Source organism: Botryllus schlosseri, chromosome 8 (assembly GCF_051294905.1).
Source record: "Botryllus schlosseri isolate E-star chromosome 8, Bs_hap1, whole genome shotgun sequence".
Lineage (NCBI taxonomy): Eukaryota > Metazoa > Chordata > Ascidiacea > Stolidobranchia > Styelidae > Botryllus > Botryllus schlosseri.
Genome location: NC_137243.1, coordinates 2,680,987 through 2,697,067, shown reverse-complemented (window position 1 = coordinate 2,697,067; position 16,081 = coordinate 2,680,987). Strand labels below are relative to the sequence as shown.

Here is a 16,081-nt window from a genome sequence, read left to right as displayed (position 1 = left end):
CTATGGAAATATTCCACGAGCTTATCGCAATTATTAAATTGAAAAAGCCTAATTATGACAGAATCCGCTTCGCAGACCAGTGGTGGGGAATATTTATTCTATATTGTCACCCATTTCAAATAAAAGTCGCGTTCAAATCGATGTGCTTCCAAAAGAATCTTCAACCCAGCCATCTTCAAGCTGAGCAAACGTAATACAATGGACAATGGATCGCATTTCTTTCCACAGTCGAAGCCCTATACATATTTACGATTATATAGTCAATCATTTAAAATTGCAATTGAGGAAAGCCCTACCATATAAGGTATAAGCTCATGCATTGACAGTGTTCTTTGCAAATCGTCAATAGGTCATTTTTTAAATAAGTGTTATCTGGTCTCCAAAGTTTGCGATAACGAAAGGATGGAAATATTTAGGACATTTCATCTCGAGCCACAGGTGGGGTTTTGCTCTTGGTAGCAGCGCCTCTGCTTTTGGGTATCGCAACGTCATATTCTTGTAGTCTCAGTAAAGCGGAGTCATCACGCCACTGTTGAAAAAGGTCCTCTTGGATTTGCGTCCTCGCTACTCGCAAATTTCTTACACTTGGATTCCAGATGATGCTTTCAAGATTAAACGTTGCTGTCGATTGCTACGATTGGCTTGTTTTACACCGATGCACTGTGGGATTTGCCGTATTATATATGATAGAGGTCATTGAAACGAGTTTCTTTAACGTTGTCCGTAGTGGTGGTATTAATCACAGTCGCATAATCTTCTGAGTTGCCCGCTCCATCTGCCGGACTCTTCGGCAACTTCATCAGCCTTCGTGTTCTGTTTCAAAATGGCATTGTAACGTGATCTATGCTAATCAAGCATGTGTCATGCAGTATGTCAATGTTCGTGCGTATATTCAATTATTATCTTATCAATTCAAAACAACACGAGGTTGAGACCCTTGGTTCAGTGGTTCTCAACCATTCTGTCTTCGCGGACCCCTATTGGACCGTCACAGACCAACGCGGACTCCCTGTAATTTTATTTCTAATTTAGCTCAACTGTCGTGCAACCGTCATCTATCTTATGCAAAAAACTGTAGGCTAATATTGAGCAGTATCAAAATGACCGTTGTTTGAAAATAACATCATAAAATATGTATAAATTTGGTAGGCTTTTTCAGTTCCAAGCTAATGATGCAGCTGCATTTCCAAACATACATTGTCGTGTCTAGAAAATACTCGACTTCGATTTGATATACAAGTCTGCAGAAAATACATTTCCAAAAAGATAGGGGGTGAGGAATGTAATATTAATGCGCGGGAGCGTGACTGGGGAAGGTTGTGTGAGAGCAGGACCGAAACAGCACTTCGTCAGCCCCCCAAACGTAGGTGTTGGGTCGCCCCATACGATGATAAACCTTACTTCTGGGGGCGAAGCCCTCCATCCGGCCTGACGTTTTTGCCGCTACTTATTAGTGAATTAGGTTGTAGGCCCTACTCTGTTTAGCGAGTCAGCTTGTATCGCCGAAACGCGCGAGGCGCGAAAATTTTGTATGATTCATTTTTGAATCAGTCAATATGATTTGGGCATTGCATACATATTGTCATCAATTTTTCATCCTCTCCATTATCACGTAATCAGATTTACCGGTAGAGCTGAGTGAGGTGTCTTGGAAAATCTAGGTCCCGTAAATAATAATTGAACAATAATGAACATCTTCACACGGACCCTTCGGTATAATGACTTCGTTACATGATGCTATTTCGTGACATCCTGTCTGCTATTTTAAAAGTTATTGAAGTCACCCAAATGTACTAAAAACTAAAAGACTCACACGATTTCAAATTGATATTTATTAATTGGCAAATAATTTTTCCCTGTGGGATGGCATATGTCTTCTGGGGTTCAGATTGCCACCACAGGCGCCTAGTCGCCTATGGACAATCAGAGATTTATGTATATATATTCAAGGATTCAGTTAGCATAAAGGCAGTCATTTTTGGCCAAGGTTTTCGCGCTGCCGATCATGCTGGCACACATCTCGGAGTCGCATGTTACAGGGCATAAAACTTCATATGTCTTGGTGCGTCGTGGCACGGTAATGGCCGAGGCCGAAATGCCCATTTATATTAATCATGCGTGTTTTTTTTCTTGGGGGAAGCGCACCCAATAAACAAGATATTTGGCAACACTAAATCGCGATCGCAATACTCTGTAATTTTTGTTAATTCACGGAATAAAGTTGGGCCTCCTTCGAGCTCCCCTCCCCAATTCAGGGGGTTAGGGGTGCGACAATGACGGTCCTGCGTGTGTGTGTGAGTGAGTGTGGCTCAGGGATGAAGTAAAGTAGTAAAGTAGGCAGAAGGTTTGGAAATGACAAGGCTACTGAGGTGTGTACAACTGTACAGTAGGGCTGTTCAAAAATAACTTTTTGTCCTAGATTCCAGCCATTCAGTCATTACATTGTCAGGTTACCCTAAAAAACGATGCACACCAAATTTGGTTCAATTCTAACAAGTATAGGGCTCCGCAGATCCAATTAAAATTTTTAATTTAAATAGGAACAATAAAAAAAAATCAAATTTTTCTGTCAACCCCATGGAATTGTTGAGCTGTCTTCAGAGAGGATGCAAAACAAATTTGACTCAATTCTAACAAGTAGAAGCGGAGACATTGGATTTTTTCGTTGATAATCCTCGGATTATCCACCAATGAAGGATAATCTGAGAAAAATCATCGTAAAACTTCAATAACTCCGCTTCTAAGTGTAACATTTAAAACGTCTTCGCGACCCACCTGAAATAGCTTCGCGACCCACCGGTCGAGAAGCACTGGCCTAGATAACCTGCGTGTGAAGATGGCTGATGTGATACGAAACAGGTTCCTCAGCTAACCTTGTCGGTTTTATATATTTGCGAATCAATGCTAATTTGATATGAAAAAAACTTGATTCTCTTACATATCTTTCTAATACTTAATTTATTTCGATTTCCGAGTTTTTGCGCGAATTCAGTAATTCCAATATGGAAAATCTTAACGTGTTTTAGTTGCCCAACTCAGCTCCCAGTAAGACCAGATATTCACCTGTAGCCGCATAGATCAAGTGGCCCCTACAGCCATTTCCCAGGGGCAAAACAGCACTTCGTCATCCCACCAAAAAAGTTGGTAATGGGCTCCCTATTGGGTGATATACCTCCCCCCCAGACCCGTCATCATGATTTACGTTTTCACCGCGACTTGTGAGCGAGGTTAGTTTTACTTGTTTGTCAGCCAGTTCATTTCGTCTGATCGCGCGAGGCGCGAAAAGTTTATTAAATTCATGATTGAATCGGTCAAAAATATCAGAAATCGCATATGTATTGCTATCAATTTTAACGAAATAAATTTATGCACCCTTCGAGCTCGCCCCCCCCCCCCAATTGAGGAGTTTGGGCTGATGCAGTTACGGTCCTGTCATTTTTTATCTTTATCACAAACTTTGGAGGAGACCAGCGAATACTTATTTGAAAAATGACCTATCGACGATTCATAAAGAGCACTGTCAATGCATGAGCCTATATCGTAGCCCTTTCCTCAATTGCAATTCAAAATAATTGACAATATACTCGCGAATATCTTTAGGCCTGCAACTGTGGCACAAAATGCGATACAAGCATATAAATTACAGGTTACAGTTTTCCCTGTTGTTTATTGCAATATCAATAATAACGGACATACGCTGACTAAGTCAATTGTTGGCCTAGTTCAGTGGTCGGGAACCTACGGTTCGCGAGCCATATATGGCTCTTTTGGGTATAAGATATGGCTCTTAGCCAAATATTGATTTTTCTACTGAATTGGTCGATATTGCAGCAACTTGTTAGTAAATTTTCATCACTGCAAGAATAATTATTCTCATGGCAGTATAAACATGTCTAAGAGGTAAAGACAGGTTTCGTGGCTATAGCCTATAGGATAGGGTTGCCATACGTCCGGAATTTCCCGGACATGTCCGGAATTTCACTGAAAAATCTGCGTCCGGGAGGAATTTCTAAAATATGTCTAAATGTCCGGAATTTTGAAGGGTTGAAGTAGGCTCAAAATTTTTTCGTAAATCAACATAAACAATATTTTTTTCAAGCAGATTTATGATATTCGAAATTCTTCTTCGCGCTGCGCGCGAAGTAATGCAACGTATATTGATATTAGTATGGGCACCAGGCACCACATTCGCCAAAAAATGCAATCAAAATAAATATAAATTACCATTATTTACTGAAATAAGTCCAATGGTAATCGCAATTATAAGCAAACGGAATAGTACTAGAGTTGGTCAAGGCCGATTGGATGCTTTAGTCACAGATAGTGGTTCCAAATCTTGGGGTCGTTTACCTTTATCTTGGGATCGCGATGATGTTGGCGTAATCACCGTCCTAGGCCGGGAGTAAGTTTGGGCAGCTTATCAAGTTTTTATCTGGGACACGGAACATATTTAAGTTTGAAATGAGGTCGCGACTATTATAGGTTGGAAATCACCGGATGTGCAACCTGCTGGTGCTTTTTATGGTAGCCTAATGGAAGAATCAATGTTATTGAAGAATTCATTCATAAAATTTCACAGCCAAATGCATATAGTATAATTGCCCAAGAAGTTACATCGATTACCCTATGCTGGGTTAGAGATCAGTGCTTTTTTTGGGCGGAAGGGAGCCGAAAAAATGTTGTTTTGGACCTGATTAAAATAGCCGCACCGACCTAACAGTATATAGCAGGGCTGTCAAACACAATCCAGTCATCCGGCCAGTGGAGAAATCTATTGCACACCATAGCAAGTAGCAATCACCAGAGCTCAAATCACAGAGGGCCCAATTCATGACCGATGTGCTCCACTCCATTCTTATGTACAGTCGTTAGGCAATGCTTTGCTAGTGTGACGTCATATTGACACTCAATGTGTAATACCTCATTTCTAAATCCGCTAGTCGGCGCTAAAGAGTGTCCGGAATTTACATCAAAAAAATATGGTAACCCTACTATAGGACCACCTCTTTTCAAAATTCTCAAATTTAAGTTACTGTCGCGTTCGCGACCAATGTGACTCGCGAATTCGATGTACCCGATTCGAAATCTTGCATTGCACGATATACGTTGATTGACCAAAGAGAATAGAAGGCATGGTGACGCCCATGGTGAAACCCAGTTTTCAAATACACAATATCTACATGATCTACGGCGCGAAATGAACTGTCGTGGACGTTACATTCATAATCACAAACTTGAATTACAAACAATGTCATAGCTATCCACGTTCTTGATTGGTAAGTGGCTACGACAGTAGGCTACGGGCGATAAAATGTAGGCGTGTAGCGCAACGTTACGTGTTACCGCCGAATACTTTGAGAATTGAGAATTCGATCAGTATTTAGATTTTCGGAATCAGTGCGACAGTTAGATTCGACTGATATCAGTTATAAAAAATTCTAAGCGATTTACGATGAATTGTGTTATCAATGGTACCTGACCTCTCGTTTCGCGCTTTATTTCAGAGCAATAAATATGCAAATTGTGTGATTTTGGAGAAAAATGTTCAAACTCTTGTCATTCACGAACATCGATAGAAAACACCAATATAGTAATGGAAGGTTTCACAATTTTCGTTCACTCATCCTGATGACAGGTGAGGTACTACCTCACTTCCTCCTCCGATCCGACGTCACTGATGTATCACAGCATAGAGTCGGTATAGGCTTATATACTGCTGTAGTGACCATGTTTGGCCCAACTTACGCATGTGATCATGGATTCTCGTGTTTGATAGGAGCATCTCGACGAATCTACGTTCTCGGAACTCAAGTTTCGCACGCTTGAATAAGGCAGCCAGCATGATTAGTACGAGCTTTTACCGAGAAAATGTGGCGCACACGACGAATCCCATGTAGTGATTTCGAATTAGAGCTATAATGACGTCACAGAATTTTTAATTGTGACGTCACAGATGATTTACATGTATGGCTCTTTGGGAGTTGAAATGAAAAAAACAGGGCAAAAATGGCTCTTTGGACAAAAAAGGTTCTCGATCCCAGGGAGCTAGAAAATTAAAATAAAAGACATGCATTTATTGAAGTAATAGAAGATGACATAAAAAGAAAAGCGATGAAAATAAAGTGGCATGTTTCGGTAAGCGAGGTCATATATTGCTAGATCGTGCAGGGCAGGTAGTCCCGAGCCCTGATTGTTACTTGGTATTTAGCATTTCCTATACTTTCTCCTTGCGACATTGGTCATCATTATTCCGATTAGGATTACTACGGATTCGGTGTATTATGTAGACTGTAGACCAGAGGCCTCAAACACGCGCCCCGCGAGAACATTTTGTGCGGCCCGCGAAGGCATTTTGGAATTTCAACTATTCGACAATATATCCAAGGGTCATATATCTTTTTTAGATTTACAAACTTGAAGTTCTAACGCTGGTTTGACTTGACCTTGGCAATGACAGTAACAATATCACGACTATATCAGAAACCCGGATTAGGCCACACCGCTCGCATGCTCTGATATCAGATCAATATTTAGTAAATTTTAAAATATTCTACATAAAATTTTTCGTGCCAAGCGTGAATAGTATAATAGTAAATTACATTTTTGCGATGTTTGTGGAATGCCTGTCTACAAGGTGCCGTCAAATAAGGCCTGCTTGTATATTATACATTGAATACCCCTATTATTGCTGCTGTGGGCCGTGGCGTCATCAGAAATTAAGAAATTGGCCCTCGAGCGCATTTGAGTTTGAGACCTCTGGTGTAGACTGTGGTGTACAAGTTTTGAGTAAACGATAAAAGGGTGAATCATTCTGACAAAAGGTTGAATAGCGCCACGCCGCCATTAAAGGGATCTTACTAGCAAGAAATGACGACCGGTAGATTGATGTATGGAGCAACATTGCTGCGAAAAAAATGAATTAATAAATTTTCAAAACTTGCAGCTGTTCAGTATGCACACAAGTGACGAGCTTACTGCAAATGGCTTGTTCTTGCAGTCTTTTAATTATAAAATAGCCTTCTTGTGCAATCTCATGAAATCGAGTCCGAGGACGAAGTCTGCACAGTGCACATAAATAATTAATCGAATATGCCAAATTGATGAGTGCACTTAAGTGACGCAACAGTGAATACGACGGTAACCTGGGTCCTAGACCATCCGTGGGCCGCAATGTTCCCTGTAAGATGCGCGCTTGCGCGGCCGCGCACTGCTGACAATGTATGCGGGCACAGAAAAATCTGTTCCGCGCATAAATAAACCGAAGTGATGTCCGTTATTTTTTTTAGTCAACACATTGCCCTCTGTATCGGGACCCAAATAAATGTTACTCACCGTTGTCCAAGGGACCGCGCAGTGAGTTGGTGAGTGCGAGCAAACTCGTGGAAAATTAAAGGGAACATTGTCATGGGGCATCTTTTGAAAGCCAATTTGATGCTTTAAGTTGATCCTTGTGGAAATAAACCAATAAGTTTGATAGCAATATCTAGTTTGCTGAAACTTTTGATAGCATGGCATCGAATGTCCGCCGTGCACTTACCAGGAGCATGGTCGAGTCCTTCAAATATTGCGGAGCACCAACCAGGAATTTTCTACTGGATTTACAGAATTTCCTGAAATGTCCAAGCTTGTCACATTTATACCATACAACCATCGGACCTGGGTATTTGTCGCTCTTGGCGGGATGTGTATCTGCACAGATCATACATTCTTTGATTGATTTCTCTTCGTAGTTAGGACACTCTGTTACTGGTTGCCGAAACCGTGAGAAGTTGAGGATCCGGTGTATCTCTCGCAGGCTGTTCGGAATCGTTAGAGGTGCTGACAACAAAACGTACATCGACGCCATTAACTTTATACGAATTGAAAAAAAGTGGATCAGCCGTGATCTACAACAAAATCCGCAACTGTTCTGTATGCACTTAAGCGCAACAGACATGGGGTAATCGCGATTAGTAATCGTAATCGATTACGACGATTACAGCATTTTCAAGTAATCGTAATCGCAATCGATTACATTTGAAAAAATTACGAAGTAATCGTAATCGTAATCGACTACTTCCCATATTTAATCGATTTCTTTGTGAAAGAACGATTACTTTTTATTCGTGCAATGACTATGACAGATAGCCTACTGATTCGTACACGAAGAGATATTATACCTGGTTAGTGATAGCATGAACGTCTGATTTTCAAACGTCACTGCTCAGCTGTGCTCATTATTTCGTCAGAAGTATTAGCTTTGCTGGTTATTGCGTAAGAAGTATCCACATATCGTAAATAGATATTCGATGTTCATTGTAGTGTGATAGTAAGAACACCAACCGTGCTCTATATCAGGTTTTCAATACACTCGAAACGCTACTACTTCTCAGCAGGATAATTTATCACCACTCTGCTTAGTTTCAAATAGTAACTTATGTATTGATGTTTGGTTATGCTTAGTTAAACGTAGTTTGCCCGCTGCTGCTTGGCGAGCAGTAGGCCCATAGTACGTACGTACACCGGGCAAAGATTTTATATTTTGTACTCGTCAAATAAAACATTACAGTTTCCACAACGAAGCATTAAAAATCAACAGCTGCTGATATATGTCATTACCGAGCAGTTCTTGCAGTATCTGTATTAAGTTGAAGGCATAATTTTATGTTCACTTTAGCTTATTCCCATATGACTTTACTTGAAACGGGCGCCAATCGTTATTTCACAATTCTTTACTCAACATTTGGACCTGCCGCCATAGTCATCCGCTTATATGCCATGTTAGCGTGGGTTGCAGCCAGAATCAGGACAATAACAGAAATTCGTTCCCCACTCCAAACGTTGGTTTGGTCCCCCAAGAGGGCTGTCAATTTTCAAGTTGAAGACCGAATTTCGGTAATAATATTGGTAATTGCATAATATTACTATTCCTTTTTAATCCGCTCTCAGCCCCCGATGGTCAGATTTACCTGTAGAGCTGGTGGCACATAATTCATAATTACAACATCTGGTATTTTGTTATAATTACTTTAGTGCATGTTTTATTTCGTGACTTCCGCTCTGTTATGTAATCAGAAGATATTGCAGTCGCCCAAACGTAGCAGACTAAAAGAAAAACCTTCGTGAGAGGCACACACGAATAGTCATGTCTTTAATTCTCTTTGGCTGCCACGGGAGGCATCTGCATTGTAGGCTTAGATTGGAAGGACAGGGCTATTAGTCTCGCCCACCCAGCGCGGCTATTGACTTTGTGGAGTCGCATGTTGGCCGAAACTGCACATGTATTTTGGTATGTGGTGGCGTGGTAATGACCGGCACCGAAACACCTATTCCTATAAATTGGACATGCTTTTTTCATGATGGGAAGACGTATACATTTCAAAATCAAGATATCTAAAGAAATTTAAATCTCGAAGCTCGAAGAAAATTTTCATGTTAAATAAATCTCTTGAAAATACTCTACAATTTATGTTGGTTTTACTAAATACTTTTTATTCCCCTTAGAGCTCTCTCCCCACACTATTGGGTAATCTAGGATGCAGCAGTTACGGATCTGGCATGAATGCAAATCGTGAGTGCGATAAACCGTCCTCTATAAAAATGGGCAATGGGTACATTATGACGTAACAAGCTAATGACGCATCATTTTTCAAGAAAGTTGTCATCTCATTAGACCTTTTCAGCGCAATCCTCATATTGTCTCCAATATATCTTCTAATATTAGTTCTAAGAAGTAATCGTGATTACTTTTCCAATGTAATCGTAATCGTAATCGACTACGTCCTGATTTTGCTGTAATCGTAATCGTAATCGTAATCGCGTTATTCAGAAGTAATCGTAATCGCAATCGATTACATTCATGAAGTAATCACCCCATGTCTGAAGCGCAATGCTAGAGGTTGAATCTCTCTGTAGGCTTGAATATCGAGTGAAACTGTGCTAAAACACATTATTAAAATGGGAGTGGTTATCCAACTTCGCCTCGGCGTGATGCACAAATTTATCGCACGATCCCCTGGTTATTCACCCCGCGGGTGAATTGTATACTTTGTTCATCATTTGCCGTGGTCGAGGAAATGTAAGGTATGGTAATCATAATTCTTCTTATTAATAAAATCATTTAATTGTACCTTTCGCATCAGAGACTCTTTTCACCACGGAAAATGAGGCATTACGACGTATATGATGCAAAAATATTTCCCAATATGACTTAAATACCAAATGACTGGGTAGTGAAATCTGAACCTTTGATTCCCTTATAAATTGCAATACATTGACGATAATGTTGGCGTCGGTTAAAAGATTATATAGCTGGAAAGGAACGTTCCTTTTCTAGCCGACGAGTTGTGATATACTTAAACAAGCTATATTCGTTTTGACGTGATGTGACTGATGGTATAGTGAAAGTGATCAGAAACAGATTGAAATTTCCGACTAGTAGATCCGCATGTCACGATGTTGGCGTTGGATGTCAACGGTCGGTCATCGTGGTCGTAGAGTGATAAATTATATGCAAGGCATGGCTTCACCTGGAATTCTAAATGTTAAACTGAAGATACTGTGCATATAATCTACTATGAGAATAAATGCTATGTTACGCATCGAAATTTACTCACGCAGATTACTCATGCAAAGGACTGGAAATACACGGAAAACCATCCAGTTCATGCGATATCTACCCTCGTTCTGATCATGATCAGTTCAGTTCACTCTCAGTTGCGTAGTTATACCGAGACGAGTGTTCGTGATTCACAGTGTAAGAATAACAATGATTTACGTGAAAAAATGAAAACAGAGCCAATAATGTCGTCAACGTGTTATCTAACCGCTGCATGCAGGAATACAGTATATATGGCAGTAACGTGAAAATGAGCAATCGGAATGGCGTTTAGCAAAGTTGCAATAGTGAATAGTGTATACGGCTATCGTTGGTTTTGTTTGTTTGTGTTATGCATGGTGTTTGTCGACTACTATGGTCCTTTACACCAGGACAATTTTCTTCATTTTTATTCCGTAGCTGCCGACTTGTAAACACGGTCCACTTTTTCGTATGACTTGACTTGACCTGAGTCACTTTGCAAAAATGACTTGACTTGACTCGGTGCTTCAAAAATGCGGATTGAAAAATTTGCGAGTCAATTTCAAGTCATCAAGTAAATGGTGTTGATAAAATCAATGTGTTTGTGTATGTTCGTATTGTTCGCGACTCGCCTGTGTCACGTAATTGCGATAGTAACCGCATTCAGTCATTCACTATCTGTACGTTTCACTAATCTTATATTGTTACATCACAAATAAATTGACCACAAACGAAAGATCACAGCTTACGTTGTCGTAGAAGCAGTAGATTATTCTAATAGCAATATATCTCTGTTTCCTAGGCGGCTCATTGATTACATTGCGCAGTGATCACCTCTATCAACCCCCAAGCATGATTTAAATCGAGCGAATATAGTTAATTCGTTTATATTCTCACATATGTGTAGAATGTAAATGGGTTGGGTAGTGTATTATACCATATCAATTTGTTTCAACTTCTCGAGGCTTCGCATTCGATCCTCTTGGCTGGTAATAATAACAGACTGTAGCATGTAGCTATACAGCAGTGACGTGCGGTCAGGGGAGGCAAGTTTTCAAGATGACGTCACACTGGTGAATTCCGACGAGAAAATGTGACTTCAAAGTGGTCACAGACGACACGCTCCAGAACGCGGCGAATACACGCGCGCACGACGCACACTCTCGCACTAAGCATTGGAGACTGTGACACAACACATGGGGCATATAATAAGGTTACCAATGTCTTCATTTAGGAGGATTTGTCCTTTTTTTTCAGATTTTTGAAAGTGTCCTCCTTCACAGCTTTTAGAGCTACGATAGTGTATATATTCGAGTTAAAATGGGCATAAATGACGCTAAACAGGAAATTCGTGGTTCGAACGAAAGTGACGACTTTTTTTGGTCAATAAACCACAAATTTACCATTTTTTCCGGATTTTACTTCAGTATTCCAAGTTTGGAAATTTTGAAAAAGTGTCCTCATTTCCCGATTACAAAATATGGTAACCCTGGCATATAACCAACTCCGCTACTGGTGATGCAGTAGCAAATAGTGAAATTGTTTGCCTTTTTGCGGAGCGGGCATAGTATTACGGGCTGCAGGGTGTCAGTCTTTGCATCGAAGGGCTAGGCTTGAATACCGGAGTCTACTGGATTTCATCGCATCAACCTTATTCATTAAATGTCACCTTGCAATATCTATAATGTGATTCTGAACTTGAACATCGCTTTGTAGGCCTATATCAAACGCCGTACCAGTATGTTCAGGTTGCATTCCTAATCATTCTATATTTACTGTGTGGGAATTAATGAGCAAAAGGAATTTTTATTATATCGTCTGTCGAATGACACCGCCGAGCATCCCTATTTGTAATTATACAATGCATATATCATGTAGGTTTCCTCAGGGTGTCATGACTAACGATGAGTTTGGTTTAATGTATATTGTCTAGATCAGATTTTGTATACATGTTTAAATTATATATTCATCCACGTGGAAGTGGAATCGAGGATGCATGAAGTTGAATCTCAATCTTTGAAGAGCCGCATTCTACTTGCAATGATGTTCGGATGCATCTCAGGTATGTGAACGATATGTTATGGCCTTCTCATTACGAAGTCACGTCATGGCTAACTTTCATGTGTAATAGGGTTGTCCAAAATTTGGAAAATCTCAAAAATGCCTCGTTGTAGGGTCTCATATTATAGATTATTGATGAAAAAACAACGAGCCTGGAAGAAGCTGATCTTGAGTAGAAGGCATTGATTCACTCTGTATTGGTAATAATGTTGAGTAGTCAGTGTTTATGGATTTTCTACAGCATCACTCTAAATTCTGAAGTGTTGCTCAACCCGGAAAATTGAACACGAAATGTGATCCAAAAATGAACACTTATAAGTGTTGTGAAGTGTTCAAATTCAAAGTGTTGTCCTAACAAGTGTTCATCCTTGAAGTGTTCACTGAAAGGCCGCTTGACCTGGCACGTCAACACAGGGCTCAAAATAAATTCAGATTTTATTGAATCCGTTCAAAACATGTTAGTATCAGTATCGCATCCAAAAGTATATTCTACGTTAGCTTATTAACGAATGTATCACCACCACTAAAACTCAATTCAGGTTTTTCCCTGACCCCATAAAGAAATTGTGCCTGCTAATATGGCTGGCGTAAACGAAATTTGTGTAGTTACATCACAAGTATGTACATCAGGGCAGACTTGAACAACCAGAAAATTTTACTCTTTATCATATTTGATTAGTTAGAAAAACAACTACCAAGATTTATTTCCCAATTAAAGTCTTATTAGAAGAATAGCTTAGAAGTTATTTGCAAACTGGATTTAAATTAGAATTATAACTAGCTTATCTGCAAATTATATTAGAATTAGAATAACCAATTACCCCAAAACATGGACATTGAATCAATTCTTTTTAATATCAAATCAGAGTTCTTTCTAGTAATCAGCACTGCAAATGTCAGTACAGCAAGCCTGGCTCGTTTTGCACAATACAGTTCTCTTGTAGCATTTACAGAAAAACCTGCAATTAGATTGGAATTGGAGCAATAAAAGCTTTAACAAATTATATTTGAATTAAATTAACGGCGTTTCGCTAAATTAGACCAGAATAACAATTACAACTACTGGGATTTTTTCAAAATTAGAGTTGAATTAGAATTATAGCTTCAGTTATTTCCAGATTGAACTAAAATTAGAATTATGGCTAGTTTTTCTCAAATTAGATTAGAATTGCTGATTTCATGTCAACTTGGACCTGGCTCGATTCGTACTATAAAGTTTTACTGTGGCCTCCTGATTGGAATTAAATTACTGGCATTTTGCTTAATTAATCCAATTTGACAACCAAAATGATCTAGTTGCCCAAGTCTGTATCTTGGTAATGTTAATCACTTTCAATTCTCTTAAAAACCAAGAAAGCGTTTCTCAAAGTCTATAAATTTGGCAGATTTAAAGAATGGACTTTTGCTATCCTTCACTACGATCTGCTGCAAAAAACCCAAAATCTGGAAGTCTTTTGGATAAGCCAAGTCCAGAGCATAATAACAGCTCAGAAGGTCAAGAACCATTCCGAAAACACCGTCTCCTCCCAAGCACTTGATAACCTTTCCGTCAGCTACTACCCAGCCTTGGTGACTTCCTGATTCGTGGCGCGTAATAATAAGGTGTGGTGGTTCCATCTTTTTGCTGCTCAAATCCAAGTTGTGTGCCTTGAAAAAATGAGAAGAAAGATTCCAAATTTGCCACGAAAACAAATATTTCAAATAGGTTATATAGATTCTCATTAGATGTGCTGTCTGTTATATGTAAAATCCTACCACTGCCTACATGATCTGTACATTTTGACATGATTGATGATAATACTAGTCATAATATGGGAGGAAGTAGTTTACAGGAAACGCATTCAAAACGTAACAACTATATGATATCGAGATTGACAAGCACTGGTATCCGGCCAAGCAGGAATAAAGGATTTTTTACTCTATCTATAAGATTATTAACAAAATATTGCATCAAATTGGTATATTGCACAACACTGAAGATAGTATTACCTGGTTCAGTGAGAGAGCGTCCACTTGGGACTTGACTTTTATTCTTTTGTCTTTCAACTTCGCTTGGAGGAGCAGAAGAGTGTTCACTTCATCAACCTCATCTCCCTAAAAATAATATCGTTCTACATTATGATTAATAGCATTAATCAGCAAACATGGAGGCACACCAGTTTCATAGATGTGCGTAATATGATGATGTTCTTGATTAACGACTTACGCTAAGATTATGATTAAAGGCATTAGTCAACAAACATAGGAACATCAATTTTATAGATTGGCGTAATGACTCATCTTGACGAATGACTTAAGCAAAGCGGTCAACAAATGACAAACATAAATTTAAATGTATAATATCACAGTTGTTTTGAATTGAGAGGGATGACTAAATAGATGAATGACAGATCTCACTTCTTCATCGGAAGAACTTTGTGTCATCTTATCAAATGTCCGGAGCATCTCAACGTAATTTTTCTTCATTGACGTAAGTGTAACTGTTGTCATCAATCTTTTAAATTCCTCCCTTATCTGAATAAAATTAATTGAAGCAATTAATCATGAAATTAGCAGTTTTTACATGACTTCAAAATCAATTCAAAATTGGATGTTTCCTTGCTTGAATTATGGACAAGCATTTAACTACTGACATTTTTGATTTGATATAAAATTCTAATACAGTGCTTCTTGAACTTTTTTAGAACCCCCCCCCCCTATATAATAGTTACAAATTTTGCGTCCCAGTTATCTTGACATCACAAAATCCAACCAGGAATCTAACAATAACAAGGAACAGTTTGATGGCATGAAAGATTATGACTGCCGAGTGTTGACAAGAGAATTCTCAGATATGAAAATAGGACTATACACAATTTTGTTTTTTATAAAAAGGCCTGGGTTTAAAACACTGTTTAAACCATGTTTAGAACAAAATGTTTGAAACAACCATTTGTTTTAAATGCAACCCTAAGTTTCAGATTCAGATTTGAGATGTCGGCGTGAGATCTTAAAAGCTTCGGACCTATACTAAAAATTTCACGTGTTTTTAGGTTTGTTGATCATCACCCTATATCAACTTGTTTGCTTCATTTGATGGTTTATGATTCACAATGAGTGGACAAAACTTTGACTTTATACATTTTTTACCTAACATTACAATTCTGACAGAATTTTTAATTTTTTTGACATCTCAAAAATAACCGCTCTACTCATAATAGATCGCTCACATACCTGAGATACATCCGACCACCGTTGCGAGTAGTATGCGGCTCTTGAGATGGTGAGATTCAATTCTATTCATCATCTTCATCACTATAAGTAACAAATGGATCGATATCTAGTTCGAAAATATGTACAATGTACATAATCCGATCGAGCCAATGCACATCACATCAACGTTGTGGCTATAGCGCTACAATTATGATTACAATTAATGATTCTAGGGTGATGGTGTGATTCGGTAGACGACAGAATAGGATT

At 39.0% G+C, this 16,081-nt stretch overlaps 1 protein-coding gene and 1 long non-coding RNA gene across 2 annotated transcripts in view; both read right to left on the bottom strand.

Moving 5' to 3' along the window:
• LOC145444825 (uncharacterized) overlaps positions 1–16,081 on the bottom strand; it is a 134,265-nt gene that overhangs the window by 97,538 nt on the left and 20,646 nt on the right. The window lies entirely within an intron of this gene.
• The window catches only part of LOC145444827 (uncharacterized), a 34,212-nt gene continuing 18,199 nt past the window's right edge, over positions 69–16,081 (bottom strand). The window contains exon 2 of the long non-coding RNA XR_013916802.1: positions 69–813. This is a non-coding gene — a long non-coding RNA (uncharacterized LOC145444827). The remainder of the gene's footprint in view (positions 814–16,081) is intronic.